The following is a 13,115-nucleotide window of genomic DNA, read 5'->3' as shown; positions in this document are numbered from 1 at the left end:
GGTTCTCGCATTCTTCACACTTCAGAATTACGGGGTTTGCTGTTAACGCTGAGTCAAAGCACCCCAGCCCACGCTGTGGGCGTAATAATCGAGCTCGACGCAGTCCGCAAAATAAATAATTTTAGCAGAGCGTGGTTTCGATCCACGGACATCTGGGTTATGGGCCCAGCACGCTTCCACTGCGCCACTCTGCTGGCTAGGCTTGCGCCCGCTCTTCGCCACGTGACGTGGGACACTTGGAAAGTGTTGTCTGCGTCGCTTTCACACGCCTGTATTTAATTGCGTATCATCTCCTACAGCTCTCAGCTTGACTTGTCTCGACTTTGCTCGACTGACGCTACGCTGACGCTTGCAGGCAGCGATATTTACCACGATCGACTCGACATGCAGCTGCGAGATGCACAGGAGCAACAAAGCACTCCACGATGCGGCGACATACGAAATCCACTGCCCAGCTACGCGTCGGCAACTAACAAAATGCTGACCCTGCCAGGATTCGAACCTGGAATCTTCTGATACGTAGTCAGACGCGTTATCCGTTGCGCCACAGGGCCAATGGCAGCACTTCTTTCTACGAGACAAGTGCAATTCGCTAAGAAACGTGTTCTCCATGGCTGAGCAAGCTCCCAAGGAAGGTACCTTTCGTGCAGCTGCGTGGCCGCAGTGCGCCTGCAGAGCTTAGAGCTTGCCACGCATCTGCTCTCGCTGTTCGACAGGTAGCAGAAGGCAAGGCGCGCGTTTTCCCGCGTTTTCTCGACGACGAGAGCCGGTTGATATGCATGTAAGCGTAGCATATGAAACAAGAATAGCACGAAGCATTGGTAGTCAGGTGCCAAAGTCGCAGTATGGCATCAGGTGGCGATCGTATGTTTCTGTGGCCACCACTGGTTTGCAGCAAAGTGAATACCGCTAACTGAGAGCGCCGTGTTGTAGCCCCAGTGGCGCAATTGGTTAGCGCACGGTACTTATAAGGCAGTAGCCGTGAGCAATGCCGGGGTTGTGAGTTCGAGCCTCACCTGGGGCATACTTTTATTTCATAGCAGCTGTCTCTGACAGCAACAGGAGGCTAGGTTTGAGATGTATCAGCTATTTGAGTAACATAATTGTGCATTCGAGACGCTAGCTGCGTCTTCCTCGGTAGTATAGTGGTTAGTATCCCCGCCTGTCACGCGGGAGACCGGGGTTCGATTCCCCGCCGGGGAGGCACATCCGATTTTTAATTGCTGCTCTATCACTCGCCGAACTTAGTGTAGGACGTTTGCGGCTACTAGCACCATATCTCTCGCACAAGGGCAACTGCCTACAGCGCATCCTCGGTAGTATAGTGGTTAGTATCCCCGCCTGTCACGCGGGAGACCGGGGTTCGATTCCCCGCCGGGGAGGTGCGATTTTTATCTCACAAACCTGTTCGAGTGTTGCCCGTATGGGGGTCGTAAGAGCATTAACTTTGCGATCGTGGAGTGTAGTTGGCGCGAAATCTTAAAAAATGCTACATCTTAGGAAGTGGTTCTCGCATTCTTCACACTTCAGAATTACGGGGTTTGCTGTTAACGCTGAGTCAAAGCACCCCAGCCCACGCTGTGGGCGTAATAATCGAGCTCGACGCAGTCCGCAAAATAAATAATTTTAGCAGAGCGTGGTTTCGATCCACGGACCTCTGGGTTATGGGCCCAGCACGCTTCCACTGCGCCACTCTGCTGGCTAGGCTTGCGCCCGCTCTTCGCCACGTGACGTGGGACACTTGGAAAGTGTTGTCTGCGTCGCTTTCACACGCCTGTATTTAATTGCGTATCATCTCCTACAGCTCTCAGCTTGACTTGTCTCGACTTTGCTCGACTGACGCTACGCTGACGCTTGCAGGCAGCGATATTTACCACGATCGACTCGACATGCAGCTGCGAGATGCACAGGAGCAACAAAGCACTCCACGATGCGGCGACATACGAAATCCACTGCCCAGCTACGCGTCGGCAACTAACAAAATGCTGACCCTGCCAGGATTCGAACCTGGAATCTTCTGATCCGTAGTCAGACGCGTTATCCGTTGCGCCACAGGGCCAATGGCAGCACTTCTTTCTACGAGACAAGTGCAATTCGCTAAGAAACGTGTTCTCCATGGCTGAGCAAGCTCCCAAGGAAGGTACCTTTCGTGCAGCTGCGTGGCCGCAGTGCGCCTGCAGAGCTTAGAGCTTGCCACGCATCTGCTCTCGCTGTTCGACAGGTAGCAGAAGGCAAGGCGCGCGTTTTCCCGCGTTTTCTCGACGACGAGAGCCGGTTGATATGCATGTAAGCGTAGCATATGAAACAAGAATAGCACGAAGCATTGGTAGTCAGGTGCCAAAGTCGCAGTATGGCATCAGGTGGCGATCGTATGTTTCTGTGGCCACCACTGGTTTGCAGCAAAGTGAATACCGCTAACTGAGAGCGCCGTGTTGTAGCCCCAGTGGCGCAATTGGTTAGCGCACGGTACTTATAAGGCAGTAGCCGTGAGCAATGCCGGGGTTGTGAGTTCGAGCCTCACCTGAGGCATACTTTTATTTCATAGCAGCTGTCTCTGACAGCAACAGGAGGCTAGGTTTGAGATGTATCAGCTATTTGAGTAACATAATTGTGCATTCGAGACGCTAGCTGCGTCTTCCTCGGTAGTATAGTGGTTAGTATCCCCGCCTGTCACGCGGGAGACCGGGGTTCGATTCCCCGCCGGGGAGGCACATCCGATTTTTAATTGCTGCTCTATCACTCGCCGAACTTAGTGTAGGACGTTTGCGGCTACTAGCACCATATCTCTCGCACAAGGGCACCTGCCTACAGCGCATCCTCGGTAGTATAGTGGTTAGTATCCCCGCCTGTCACGCGGGAGACCGGGGTTCGATTCCCCGCCGGGGAGGTGCGATTTTTATCTCACAAACCTGTTCGAGTGTTGCCCGTATGGGGGTCGTAAGAGCATTAACTTTGCGATCGTGGAGTGTAGTTGGCGCGAAATCTTAAAAAATGCTACATCTTAGGAAGTGGTTCTCGCATTCTTCACACTTCAGAATTACGGGGTTTGCTGTTAACGCTGAGTCAAAGCACCCCAGCCCACGCTGTGGGCGTAATAATCGAGCTCGACGCAGTCCGCAAAATAAATAATTTTAGCAGAGCGTGGTTTCGATCCACGGACCTCTGGGTTATGGGCCCAGCACGCTTCCACTGCGCCACTCTGCTGGCTAGGCTTGCGCCCGCTCTTCGCCACGTGACGTGGGACACTTGGAAAGTGTTGTCTGCGTCGCTTTCACACGCCTGTATTTAATTGCGTATCATCTCCTACAGCTCTCAGCTTGACTTGTCTCGACTTTGCTCGACTGACGCTACGCTGACGCTTGCAGGCAGCGATATTTACCACGATCGACTCGACATGCAGCTGCGAGATGCACAGGAGCAACAAAGCACTCCACGATGCGGCGACATACGAAATCCACTGCCCAGCTACGCGTCGGCAACTAACAAAATGCTGACCCTGCCAGGATTCGAACCTGGAATCTTCTGATCCGTAGTCAGACGCGTTATCCGTTGCGCCACAGGGCCAATGGCAGCACTTCTTTCTACGAGACAAGTGCAATTCGCTAAGAAACGTGTTCTCCATGGCTGAGCAAGCTCCCAAGGAAGGTACCTTTCGTGCAGCTGCGTGGCCGCAGTGCGCCTGCAGAGCTTAGAGCTTGCCACGCATCTGCTCTCGCTGTTCGACAGGTAGCAGAAGGCAAGGCGCGCGTTTTCCCGCGTTTTCTCGACGACGAGAGCCGGTTGATATGCATGTAAGCGTAGCATATGAAACAAGAATAGCACGAAGCATTGGTAGTCAGGTGCCAAAGTCGCAGTATGGCATCAGGTGGCGATCGTATGTTTCTGTGGCCACCACTGGTTTGCAGCAAAGTGAATACCGCTAACTGAGAGCGCCGTGTTGTAGCCCCAGTGGCGCAATTGGTTAGCGCACGGTACTTATAAGGCAGTAGCCGTGAGCAATGCCGGGGTTGTGAGTTCGAGCCTCACCTGAGGCATACTTTTATTTCATAGCAGCTGTCTCTGACAGCAACAGGAGGCTAGGTTTGAGATGTATCAGCTATTTGAGTAACATAATTGTGCATTCGAGACGCTAGCTGCGTCTTCCTCGGTAGTATAGTGGTTAGTATCCCCGCCTGTCACGCGGGAGACCGGGGTTCGATTCCCCGCCGGGGAGGCACATCCGATTTTTAATTGCTGCTCTATCACTCGCCGAACTTAGTGTAGGACGTTTGCGGCTACTAGCACCATATCTCTCGCACAAGGGCACCTGCCTACAGCGCATCCTCGGTAGTATAGTGGTTAGTATCCCCGCCTGTCACGCGGGAGACCGGGGTTCGATTCCCCGCCGGGGAGGTGCGATTTTTATCTCACAAACCTGTTCGAGTGTTGCCCGTATGGGGGTCGTAAGAGCATTAACTTTGCGATCGTGGAGTGTAGTTGGCGCGAAATCTTAAAAAATGCTACATCTTAGGAAGTGGTTCTCGCATTCTTCACACTTCAGAATTACGGGGTTTGCTGTTAACGCTGAGTCAAAGCACCCCAGCCCACGCTGTGGGCGTAATAATCGAGCTCGACGCAGTCCGCAAAATAAATAATTTTAGCAGAGCGTGGTTTCGATCCACGGACCTCTGGGTTATGGGCCCAGCACGCTTCCACTGCGCCACTCTGCTGGCTAGGCTTGCGCCCGCTCTTCGCCACGTGACGTGGGACACTTGGAAAGTGTTGTCTGCGTCGCTTTCACACGCCTGTATTTAATTGCGTATCATCTCCTACAGCTCTCAGCTTGACTTGTCTCGACTTTGCTCGACTGACGCTACGCTGACGCTTGCAGGCAGCGATATTTACCACGATCGACTCGACATGCAGCTGCGAGATGCACAGGAGCAACAAAGCACTCCACGATGCGGCGACATACGAAATCCACTGCCCAGCTACGCGTCGGCAACTAACAAAATGCTGACCCTGCCAGGATTCGAACCTGGAATCTTCTGATACGTAGTCAGACGCGTTATCCGTTGCGCCACAGGGCCAATGGCAGCACTTCTTTCTACGAGACAAGTGCAATTCGCTAAGAAACGTGTTCTCCATGGCTGAGCAAGCTCCCAAGGAAGGTACCTTTCGTGCAGCTGCGTGGCCGCAGTGCGCCTGCAGAGCTTAGAGCTTGCCACGCATCTGCTCTCGCTGTTCGACAGGTAGCAGAAGGCAAGGCGCGCGTTTTCCCGCGTTTTCTCGACGACGAGAGCCGGTTGATATGCATGTAAGCGTAGCATATGAAACAAGAATAGCACGAAGCATTGGTAGTCAGGTGCCAAAGTCGCAGTATGGCATCAGGTGGCGATCGTATGTTTCTGTGGCCACCACTGGTTTGCAGCAAAGTGAATACCGCTAACTGAGAGCGCCGTGTTGTAGCCCCAGTGGCGCAATTGGTTAGCGCACGGTACTTATAAGGCAGTAGCCGTGAGCAATGCCGGGGTTGTGAGTTCGAGCCTCACCTGGGGCATACTTTTATTTCATAGCAGCTGTCTCTGACAGCAACAGGAGGCTAGGTTTGAGATGTATCAGCTATTTGAGTAACATAATTGTGCATTCGAGACGCTAGCTGCGTCTTCCTCGGTAGTATAGTGGTTAGTATCCCCGCCTGTCACGCGGGAGACCGGGGTTCGATTCCCCGCCGGGGAGGCACATCCGATTTTTAATTGCTGCTCTATCACTCGCCGAACTTAGTGTAGGACGTTTGCGGCTACTAGCACCATATCTCTCGCACAAGGGCAACTGCCTACAGCGCATCCTCGGTAGTATAGTGGTTAGTATCCCCGCCTGTCACGCGGGAGACCGGGGTTCGACTCCCCGCCGGGGAGGTGCGATTTTTATCTCACAAACCTGTTCGAGTGTTGCCCGTATGGGGGTCGTAAGAGCATTAACTTTGCGATCGTGGAGTGTAGTTGGCGCGAAATCTTAAAAAATGCTACATCTTAGGAAGTGGTTCTCGCATTCTTCACACTTCAGAATTACGGGGTTTGCTGTTAACGCTGAGTCAAAGCACCCCAGCCCACGCTGTGGGCGTAATAATCGAGCTCGACGCAGTCCGCAAAATAAATAATTTTAGCAGAGCGTGGTTTCGATCCACGGACCTCTGGGTTATGGGCCCAGCACGCTTCCACTGCGCCACTCTGCTGGCTAGGCTTGCGCCCGCTCTTCGCCACGTGACGTGGGACACTTGGAAAGTGTTGTCTGCGTCGCTTTCACACGCCTGTATTTAATTGCGTATCATCTCCTACAGCTCTCAGCTTGACTTGTCTCGACTTTGCTCGACTGACGCTACGCTGACGCTTGCAGGCAGCGATATTTACCACGATCGACTCGACATGCAGCTGCGAGATGCACAGGAGCAACAAAGCACTCCACGATGCGGCGACATACGAAATCCACTGCCCAGCTACGCGTCGGCAACTAACAAAATGCTGACCCTGCCAGGATTCGAACCTGGAATCTTCTGATACGTAGTCAGACGCGTTATCCGTTGCGCCACAGGGCCAATGGCAGCACTTCTTTCTACGAGACAAGTGCAATTCGCTAAGAAACGTGTTCTCCATGGCTGAGCAAGCTCCCAAGGAAGGTACCTTTCGTGCAGCTGCGTGGCCGCAGTGCGCCTGCAGAGCTTAGAGCTTGCCACGCATCTGCTCTCGCTGTTCGACAGGTAGCAGAAGGCAAGGCGCGCGTTTTCCCGCGTTTTCTCGACGACGAGAGCCGGTTGATATGCATGTAAGCGTAGCATATGAAACAAGAATAGCACGAAGCATTGGTAGTCAGGTGCCAAAGTCGCAGTATGGCATCAGGTGGCGATCGTATGTTTCTGTGGCCACCACTGGTTTGCAGCAAAGTGAATACCGCTAACTGAGAGCGCCGTGTTGTAGCCCCAGTGGCGCAATTGGTTAGCGCACGGTACTTATAAGGCAGTAGCCGTGAGCAATGCCGGGGTTGTGAGTTCGAGCCTCACCTGGGGCATACTTTTATTTCATAGCAGCTGTCTCTGACAGCAACAGGAGGCTAGGTTTGAGATGTATCAGCTATTTGAGTAACATAATTGTGCATTCGAGACGCTAGCTGCGTCTTCCTCGGTAGTATAGTGGTTAGTATCCCCGCCTGTCACGCGGGAGACCGGGGTTCGATTCCCCGCCGGGGAGGCACATCCGATTTTTAATTGCTGCTCTATCACTCGCCGAACTTAGTGTAGGACGTTTGCGGCTACTAGCACCATATCTCTCGCACAAGGGCACCTGCCTACAGCGCATCCTCGGTAGTATAGTGGTTAGTATCCCCGCCTGTCACGCGGGAGACCGGGGTTCGATTCCCCGCCGGGGAGGTGCGATTTTTATCTCACAAACCTGTTCGAGTGTTGCCCGTATGGGGGTCGTAAGAGCATTAACTTTGCGATCGTGGAGTGTAGTTGGCGCGAAATCTTAAAAAATGCTACATCTTAGGAAGTGGTTCTCGCATTCTTCACACTTCAGAATTACGGGGTTTGCTGTTAACGCTGAGTCAAAGCACCCCAGCCCACGCTGTGGGCGTAATAATCGAGCTCGACGCAGTCCGCAAAATAAATAATTTTAGCAGAGCGTGGTTTCGATCCACGGACCTCTGGGTTATGGGCCCAGCACGCTTCCACTGCGCCACTCTGCTGGCTAGGCTTGCGCCCGCTCTTCGCCACGTGACGTGGGACACTTGGAAAGTGTTGTCTGCGTCGCTTTCACACGCCTGTATTTAATTGCGTATCATCTCCTACAGCTCTCAGCTTGACTTGTCTCGACTTTGCTCGACTGACGCTACGCTGACGCTTGCAGGCAGCGATATTTACCACGATCGACTCGACATGCAGCTGCGAGATGCACAGGAGCAACAAAGCACTCCACGATGCGGCGACATACGAAATCCACTGCCCAGCTACGCGTCGGCAACTAACAAAATGCTGACCCTGCCAGGATTCGAACCTGGAATCTTCTGATCCGTAGTCAGACGCGTTATCCGTTGCGCCACAGGGCCAATGGCAGCACTTCTTTCTACGAGACAAGTGCAATTCGCTAAGAAACGTGTTCTCCATGGCTGAGCAAGCTCCCAAGGAAGGTACCTTTCGTGCAGCTGCGTGGCCGCAGTGCGCCTGCAGAGCTTAGAGCTTGCCACGCATCTGCTCTCGCTGTTCGACAGGTAGCAGAAGGCAAGGCGCGCGTTTTCCCGCGTTTTCTCGACGACGAGAGCCGGTTGATATGCATGTAAGCGTAGCATATGAAACAAGAATAGCACGAAGCATTGGTAGTCAGGTGCCAAAGTCGCAGTATGGCATCAGGTGGCGATCGTATGTTTCTGTGGCCACCACTGGTTTGCAGCAAAGTGAATACCGCTAACTGAGAGCGCCGTGTTGTAGCCCCAGTGGCGCAATTGGTTAGCGCACGGTACTTATAAGGCAGTAGCCGTGAGCAATGCCGGGGTTGTGAGTTCGAGCCTCACCTGAGGCATACTTTTATTTCATAGCAGCTGTCTCTGACAGCAACAGGAGGCTAGGTTTGAGATGTATCAGCTATTTGAGTAACATAATTGTGCATTCGAGACGCTAGCTGCGTCTTCCTCGGTAGTATAGTGGTTAGTATCCCCGCCTGTCACGCGGGAGACCGGGGTTCGATTCCCCGCCGGGGAGGCACATCCGATTTTTAATTGCTGCTCTATCACTCGCCGAACTTAGTGTAGGACGTTTGCGGCTACTAGCACCATATCTCTCGCACAAGGGCAACTGCCTACAGCGCATCCTCGGTAGTATAGTGGTTAGTATCCCCGCCTGTCACGCGGGAGACCGGGGTTCGATTCCCCGCCGGGGAGGTGCGATTTTTATCTCACAAACCTGTTCGAGTGTTGCCCGTATGGGGGTCGTAAGAGCATTAACTTTGCGATCGTGGAGTGTAGTTGGCGCGAAATCTTAAAAAATGCTACATCTTAGGAAGTGGTTCTCGCATTCTTCACACTTCAGAATTACGGGGTTTGCTGTTAACGCTGAGTCAAAGCACCCCAGCCCACGCTGTGGGCGTAATAATCGAGCTCGACGCAGTCCGCAAAATAAATAATTTTAGCAGAGCGTGGTTTCGATCCACGGACCTCTGGGTTATGGGCCCAGCACGCTTCCACTGCGCCACTCTGCTGGCTAGGCTTGCGCCCGCTCTTCGCCACGTGACGTGGGACACTTGGAAAGTGTTGTCTGCGTCGCTTTCACACGCCTGTATTTAATTGCGTATCATCTCCTACAGCTCTCAGCTTGACTTGTCTCGACTTTGCTCGACTGACGCTACGCTGACGCTTGCAGGCAGCGATATTTACCACGATCGACTCGACATGCAGCTGCGAGATGCACAGGAGCAACAAAGCACTCCACGATGCGGCGACATACGAAATCCACTGCCCAGCTACGCGTCGGCAACTAACAAAATGCTGACCCTGCCAGGATTCGAACCTGGAATCTTCTGATCCGTAGTCAGACGCGTTATCCGTTGCGCCACAGGGCCAATGGCAGCACTTCTTTCTACGAGACAAGTGCAATTCGCTAAGAAACGTGTTCTCCATGGCTGAGCAAGCTCCCAAGGAAGGTACCTTTCGTGCAGCTGCGTGGCCGCAGTGCGCCTGCAGAGCTTAGAGCTTGCCACGCATCTGCTCTCGCTGTTCGACAGGTAGCAGAAGGCAAGGCGCGCGTTTTCCCGCGTTTTCTCGACGACGAGAGCCGGTTGATATGCATGTAAGCGTAGCATATGAAACAAGAATAGCACGAAGCATTGGTAGTCAGGTGCCAAAGTCGCAGTATGGCATCAGGTGGCGATCGTATGTTTCTGTGGCCACCACTGGTTTGCAGCAAAGTGAATACCGCTAACTGAGAGCGCCGTGTTGTAGCCCCAGTGGCGCAATTGGTTAGCGCACGGTACTTATAAGGCAGTAGCCGTGAGCAATGCCGGGGTTGTGAGTTCGAGCCTCACCTGGGGCATACTTTTATTTCATAGCAGCTGTCTCTGACAGCAACAGGAGGCTAGGTTTGAGATGTATCAGCTATTTGAGTAACATAATTGTGCATTCGAGACGCTAGCTGCGTCTTCCTCGGTAGTATAGTGGTTAGTATCCCCGCCTGTCACGCGGGAGACCGGGGTTCGATTCCCCGCCGGGGAGGCACATCCGATTTTTAATTGCTGCTCTATCACTCGCCGAACTTAGTGTAGGACGTTTGCGGCTACTAGCACCATATCTCTCGCACAAGGGCACCTGCCTACAGCGCATCCTCGGTAGTATAGTGGTTAGTATCCCCGCCTGTCACGCGGGAGACCGGGGTTCGATTCCCCGCCGGGGAGGTGCGATTTTTATCTCACAAACCTGTTCGAGTGTTGCCCGTATGGGGGTCGTAAGAGCATTAACTTTGCGATCGTGGAGTGTAGTTGGCGCGAAATCTTAAAAAATGCTACATCTTAGGAAGTGGTTCTCGCATTCTTCACACTTCAGAATTACGGGGTTTGCTGTTAACGCTGAGTCAAAGCACCCCAGCCCACGCTGTGGGCGTAATAATCGAGCTCGACGCAGTCCGCAAAATAAATAATTTTAGCAGAGCGTGGTTTCGATCCACGGACCTCTGGGTTATGGGCCCAGCACGCTTCCACTGCGCCACTCTGCTGGCTAGGCTTGCGCCCGCTCTTCGCCACGTGACGTGGGACACTTGGAAAGTGTTGTCTGCGTCGCTTTCACACGCCTGTATTTAATTGCGTATCATCTCCTACAGCTCTCAGCTTGACTTGTCTCGACTTTGCTCGACTGACGCTACGCTGACGCTTGCAGGCAGCGATATTTACCACGATCGACTCGACATGCAGCTGCGAGATGCACAGGAGCAACAAAGCACTCCACGATGCGGCGACATACGAAATCCACTGCCCAGCTACGCGTCGGCAACTAACAAAATGCTGACCCTGCCAGGATTCGAACCTGGAATCTTCTGATCCGTAGTCAGACGCGTTATCCGTTGCGCCACAGGGCCAATGGCAGCACTTCTTTCTACGAGACAAGTGCAATTCGCTAAGAAACGTGTTCTCCATGGCTGAGCAAGCTCCCAAGGAAGGTACCTTTCGTGCAGCTGCGTGGCCGCAGTGCGCCTGCAGAGCTTAGAGCTTGCCACGCATCTGCTCTCGCTGTTCGACAGGTAGCAGAAGGCAAGGCGCGCGTTTTCCCGCGTTTTCTCGACGACGAGAGCCGGTTGATATGCATGTAAGCGTAGCATATGAAACAAGAATAGCACGAAGCATTGGTAGTCAGGTGCCAAAGTCGCAGTATGGCATCAGGTGGCGATCGTATGTTTCTGTGGCCACCACTGGTTTGCAGCAAAGTGAATACCGCTAACTGAGAGCGCCGTGTTGTAGCCCCAGTGGCGCAATTGGTTAGCGCACGGTACTTATAAGGCAGTAGCCGTGAGCAATGCCGGGGTTGTGAGTTCGAGCCTCACCTGGGGCATACTTTTATTTCATAGCAGCTGTCTCTGACAGCAACAGGAGGCTAGGTTTGAGATGTATCAGCTATTTGAGTAACATAATTGTGCATTCGAGACGCTAGCTGCGTCTTCCTCGGTAGTATAGTGGTTAGTATCCCCGCCTGTCACGCGGGAGACCGGGGTTCGATTCCCCGCCGGGGAGGCACATCCGATTTTTAATTGCTGCTCTATCACTCGCCGAACTTAGTGTAGGACGTTTGCGGCTACTAGCACCATATCTCTCGCACAAGGGCACCTGCCTACAGCGCATCCTCGGTAGTATAGTGGTTAGTATCCCCGCCTGTCACGCGGGAGACCGGGGTTCGATTCCCCGCCGGGGAGGTGCGATTTTTATCTCACAAACCTGTTCGAGTGTTGCCCGTATGGGGGTCGTAAGAGCATTAACTTTGCGATCGTGGAGTGTAGTTGGCGCGAAATCTTAAAAAATGCTACATCTTAGGAAGTGGTTCTCGCATTCTTCACACTTCAGAATTACGGGGTTTGCTGTTAACGCTGAGTCAAAGCACCCCAGCCCACGCTGTGGGCGTAATAATCGAGCTCGACGCAGTCCGCAAAATAAATAATTTTAGCAGAGCGTGGTTTCGATCCACGGACCTCTGGGTTATGGGCCCAGCACGCTTCCACTGCGCCACTCTGCTGGCTAGGCTTGCGCCCGCTCTTCGCCACGTGACGTGGGACACTTGGAAAGTGTTGTCTGCGTCGCTTTCACACGCCTGTATTTAATTGCGTATCATCTCCTACAGCTCTCAGCTTGACTTGTCTCGACTTTGCTCGACTGACGCTACGCTGACGCTTGCAGGCAGCGATATTTACCACGATCGACTCGACATGCAGCTGCGAGATGCACAGGAGCAACAAAGCACTCCACGATGCGGCGACATACGAAATCCACTGCCCAGCTACGCGTCGGCAACTAACAAAATGCTGACCCTGCCAGGATTCGAACCTGGAATCTTCTGATCCGTAGTCAGACGCGTTATCCGTTGCGCCACAGGGCCAATGGCAGCACTTCTTTCTACGAGACAAGTGCAATTCGCTAAGAAACGTGTTCTCCATGGCTGAGCAAGCTCCCAAGGAAGGTACCTTTCGTGCAGCTGCGTGGCCGCAGTGCGCCTGCAGAGCTTAGAGCTTGCCACGCATCTGCTCTCGCTGTTCGACAGGTAGCAGAAGGCAAGGCGCGCGTTTTCCCGCGTTTTCTCGACGACGAGAGCCGGTTGATATGCATGTAAGCGTAGCATATGAAACAAGAATAGCACGAAGCATTGGTAGTCAGGTGCCAAAGTCGCAGTATGGCATCAGGTGGCGATCGTATGTTTCTGTGGCCACCACTGGTTTGCAGCAAAGTGAATACCGCTAACTGAGAGCGCCGTGTTGTAGCCCCAGTGGCGCAATTGGTTAGCGCACGGTACTTATAAGGCAGTAGCCGTGAGCAATGCCGGGGTTGTGAGTTCGAGCCTCACCTGAGGCATACTTTTATTTCATAGCAGCTGTCTCTGACAGCAACAGGAGGCTAGGTTTG

General features: G+C 53.3%; 42 non-coding genes across 42 annotated transcripts; 25 read left to right on the top strand and 17 right to left on the bottom strand.

Annotated features, from left to right (window-relative positions):
* Positions 1–481: 481 nt before the first annotated feature.
* Trnar-acg lies at positions 482–554 on the bottom strand. Its single transcript has one exon. It is a non-coding gene; the product is annotated as a tRNA-Arg (tRNA).
* A 378-nt stretch (positions 555–932) lies between these two features.
* Positions 933–1,024, top strand: Trnai-uau. The gene is given in 2 exon segments: positions 933–970; positions 989–1,024. It is a non-coding gene; the product is annotated as a tRNA-Ile (tRNA).
* A 107-nt stretch (positions 1,025–1,131) lies between these two features.
* On the top strand, positions 1,132–1,203 carry Trnad-guc. The gene has a single exon. It is a non-coding gene; the product is annotated as a tRNA-Asp (tRNA).
* A 107-nt stretch (positions 1,204–1,310) lies between these two features.
* On the top strand, positions 1,311–1,382 carry Trnad-guc. The gene has a single exon. It is a non-coding gene; the product is annotated as a tRNA-Asp (tRNA).
* Positions 1,383–1,627: 245 nt separating this feature from the next.
* Trnam-cau lies at positions 1,628–1,699 on the bottom strand. Its single transcript has one exon. It is a non-coding gene; the product is annotated as a tRNA-Met (tRNA).
* Positions 1,700–1,986: 287 nt separating this feature from the next.
* On the bottom strand, positions 1,987–2,059 carry Trnar-acg. Its single transcript has one exon. It is a non-coding gene; the product is annotated as a tRNA-Arg (tRNA).
* A 378-nt stretch (positions 2,060–2,437) lies between these two features.
* On the top strand, positions 2,438–2,529 carry Trnai-uau. Its single transcript is given in 2 exon segments — positions 2,438–2,475; positions 2,494–2,529. It is a non-coding gene; the product is annotated as a tRNA-Ile (tRNA).
* A 107-nt stretch (positions 2,530–2,636) lies between these two features.
* Positions 2,637–2,708, top strand: Trnad-guc. The gene has a single exon. It is a non-coding gene; the product is annotated as a tRNA-Asp (tRNA).
* Positions 2,709–2,815: 107 nt separating this feature from the next.
* On the top strand, positions 2,816–2,887 carry Trnad-guc. The gene has a single exon. It is a non-coding gene; the product is annotated as a tRNA-Asp (tRNA).
* Positions 2,888–3,132: 245 nt separating this feature from the next.
* Positions 3,133–3,204, bottom strand: Trnam-cau. The gene has a single exon. It is a non-coding gene; the product is annotated as a tRNA-Met (tRNA).
* Positions 3,205–3,491: 287 nt separating this feature from the next.
* On the bottom strand, positions 3,492–3,564 carry Trnar-acg. The gene has a single exon. It is a non-coding gene; the product is annotated as a tRNA-Arg (tRNA).
* A 378-nt stretch (positions 3,565–3,942) lies between these two features.
* Trnai-uau lies at positions 3,943–4,034 on the top strand. Its single transcript is given in 2 exon segments — positions 3,943–3,980; positions 3,999–4,034. It is a non-coding gene; the product is annotated as a tRNA-Ile (tRNA).
* Positions 4,035–4,141: 107 nt separating this feature from the next.
* Trnad-guc lies at positions 4,142–4,213 on the top strand. Its single transcript has one exon. It is a non-coding gene; the product is annotated as a tRNA-Asp (tRNA).
* A 107-nt stretch (positions 4,214–4,320) lies between these two features.
* On the top strand, positions 4,321–4,392 carry Trnad-guc. Its single transcript has one exon. It is a non-coding gene; the product is annotated as a tRNA-Asp (tRNA).
* A 245-nt stretch (positions 4,393–4,637) lies between these two features.
* Positions 4,638–4,709, bottom strand: Trnam-cau. The gene has a single exon. It is a non-coding gene; the product is annotated as a tRNA-Met (tRNA).
* A 287-nt stretch (positions 4,710–4,996) lies between these two features.
* Trnar-acg lies at positions 4,997–5,069 on the bottom strand. Its single transcript has one exon. It is a non-coding gene; the product is annotated as a tRNA-Arg (tRNA).
* Positions 5,070–5,447: 378 nt separating this feature from the next.
* Positions 5,448–5,539, top strand: Trnai-uau. Its single transcript is given in 2 exon segments — positions 5,448–5,485; positions 5,504–5,539. It is a non-coding gene; the product is annotated as a tRNA-Ile (tRNA).
* A 107-nt stretch (positions 5,540–5,646) lies between these two features.
* Trnad-guc lies at positions 5,647–5,718 on the top strand. The gene has a single exon. It is a non-coding gene; the product is annotated as a tRNA-Asp (tRNA).
* Positions 5,719–5,825: 107 nt separating this feature from the next.
* Trnad-guc lies at positions 5,826–5,897 on the top strand. Its single transcript has one exon. It is a non-coding gene; the product is annotated as a tRNA-Asp (tRNA).
* A 245-nt stretch (positions 5,898–6,142) lies between these two features.
* On the bottom strand, positions 6,143–6,214 carry Trnam-cau. Its single transcript has one exon. It is a non-coding gene; the product is annotated as a tRNA-Met (tRNA).
* Positions 6,215–6,501: 287 nt separating this feature from the next.
* Trnar-acg lies at positions 6,502–6,574 on the bottom strand. Its single transcript has one exon. It is a non-coding gene; the product is annotated as a tRNA-Arg (tRNA).
* Positions 6,575–6,952: 378 nt separating this feature from the next.
* Positions 6,953–7,044, top strand: Trnai-uau. The gene is given in 2 exon segments: positions 6,953–6,990; positions 7,009–7,044. It is a non-coding gene; the product is annotated as a tRNA-Ile (tRNA).
* Positions 7,045–7,151: 107 nt separating this feature from the next.
* Trnad-guc lies at positions 7,152–7,223 on the top strand. Its single transcript has one exon. It is a non-coding gene; the product is annotated as a tRNA-Asp (tRNA).
* A 107-nt stretch (positions 7,224–7,330) lies between these two features.
* Positions 7,331–7,402, top strand: Trnad-guc. The gene has a single exon. It is a non-coding gene; the product is annotated as a tRNA-Asp (tRNA).
* A 245-nt stretch (positions 7,403–7,647) lies between these two features.
* Trnam-cau lies at positions 7,648–7,719 on the bottom strand. Its single transcript has one exon. It is a non-coding gene; the product is annotated as a tRNA-Met (tRNA).
* A 287-nt stretch (positions 7,720–8,006) lies between these two features.
* On the bottom strand, positions 8,007–8,079 carry Trnar-acg. The gene has a single exon. It is a non-coding gene; the product is annotated as a tRNA-Arg (tRNA).
* A 378-nt stretch (positions 8,080–8,457) lies between these two features.
* On the top strand, positions 8,458–8,549 carry Trnai-uau. The gene is given in 2 exon segments: positions 8,458–8,495; positions 8,514–8,549. It is a non-coding gene; the product is annotated as a tRNA-Ile (tRNA).
* Positions 8,550–8,656: 107 nt separating this feature from the next.
* On the top strand, positions 8,657–8,728 carry Trnad-guc. The gene has a single exon. It is a non-coding gene; the product is annotated as a tRNA-Asp (tRNA).
* A 107-nt stretch (positions 8,729–8,835) lies between these two features.
* On the top strand, positions 8,836–8,907 carry Trnad-guc. Its single transcript has one exon. It is a non-coding gene; the product is annotated as a tRNA-Asp (tRNA).
* A 245-nt stretch (positions 8,908–9,152) lies between these two features.
* On the bottom strand, positions 9,153–9,224 carry Trnam-cau. The gene has a single exon. It is a non-coding gene; the product is annotated as a tRNA-Met (tRNA).
* A 287-nt stretch (positions 9,225–9,511) lies between these two features.
* Trnar-acg lies at positions 9,512–9,584 on the bottom strand. The gene has a single exon. It is a non-coding gene; the product is annotated as a tRNA-Arg (tRNA).
* A 378-nt stretch (positions 9,585–9,962) lies between these two features.
* Positions 9,963–10,054, top strand: Trnai-uau. The gene is given in 2 exon segments: positions 9,963–10,000; positions 10,019–10,054. It is a non-coding gene; the product is annotated as a tRNA-Ile (tRNA).
* A 107-nt stretch (positions 10,055–10,161) lies between these two features.
* On the top strand, positions 10,162–10,233 carry Trnad-guc. The gene has a single exon. It is a non-coding gene; the product is annotated as a tRNA-Asp (tRNA).
* A 107-nt stretch (positions 10,234–10,340) lies between these two features.
* Trnad-guc lies at positions 10,341–10,412 on the top strand. Its single transcript has one exon. It is a non-coding gene; the product is annotated as a tRNA-Asp (tRNA).
* A 245-nt stretch (positions 10,413–10,657) lies between these two features.
* Positions 10,658–10,729, bottom strand: Trnam-cau. The gene has a single exon. It is a non-coding gene; the product is annotated as a tRNA-Met (tRNA).
* A 287-nt stretch (positions 10,730–11,016) lies between these two features.
* On the bottom strand, positions 11,017–11,089 carry Trnar-acg. Its single transcript has one exon. It is a non-coding gene; the product is annotated as a tRNA-Arg (tRNA).
* Positions 11,090–11,467: 378 nt separating this feature from the next.
* Trnai-uau lies at positions 11,468–11,559 on the top strand. The gene is given in 2 exon segments: positions 11,468–11,505; positions 11,524–11,559. It is a non-coding gene; the product is annotated as a tRNA-Ile (tRNA).
* Positions 11,560–11,666: 107 nt separating this feature from the next.
* On the top strand, positions 11,667–11,738 carry Trnad-guc. The gene has a single exon. It is a non-coding gene; the product is annotated as a tRNA-Asp (tRNA).
* A 107-nt stretch (positions 11,739–11,845) lies between these two features.
* On the top strand, positions 11,846–11,917 carry Trnad-guc. Its single transcript has one exon. It is a non-coding gene; the product is annotated as a tRNA-Asp (tRNA).
* Positions 11,918–12,162: 245 nt separating this feature from the next.
* Positions 12,163–12,234, bottom strand: Trnam-cau. Its single transcript has one exon. It is a non-coding gene; the product is annotated as a tRNA-Met (tRNA).
* A 287-nt stretch (positions 12,235–12,521) lies between these two features.
* Positions 12,522–12,594, bottom strand: Trnar-acg. Its single transcript has one exon. It is a non-coding gene; the product is annotated as a tRNA-Arg (tRNA).
* Positions 12,595–12,972: 378 nt separating this feature from the next.
* On the top strand, positions 12,973–13,064 carry Trnai-uau. The gene is given in 2 exon segments: positions 12,973–13,010; positions 13,029–13,064. It is a non-coding gene; the product is annotated as a tRNA-Ile (tRNA).
* Positions 13,065–13,115: the final 51 nt, after the last annotated feature.

This window comes from Schistocerca americana, unplaced genomic scaffold, assembly GCF_021461395.2.
Source record: "Schistocerca americana isolate TAMUIC-IGC-003095 unplaced genomic scaffold, iqSchAmer2.1 HiC_scaffold_632, whole genome shotgun sequence".
NCBI classification, from domain to species: domain Eukaryota; kingdom Metazoa; phylum Arthropoda; class Insecta; order Orthoptera; family Acrididae; genus Schistocerca; species Schistocerca americana.
Note: the sequence above shows the minus strand (reverse complement) of the source record. Positions and strands in the feature narration are given on the sequence as shown.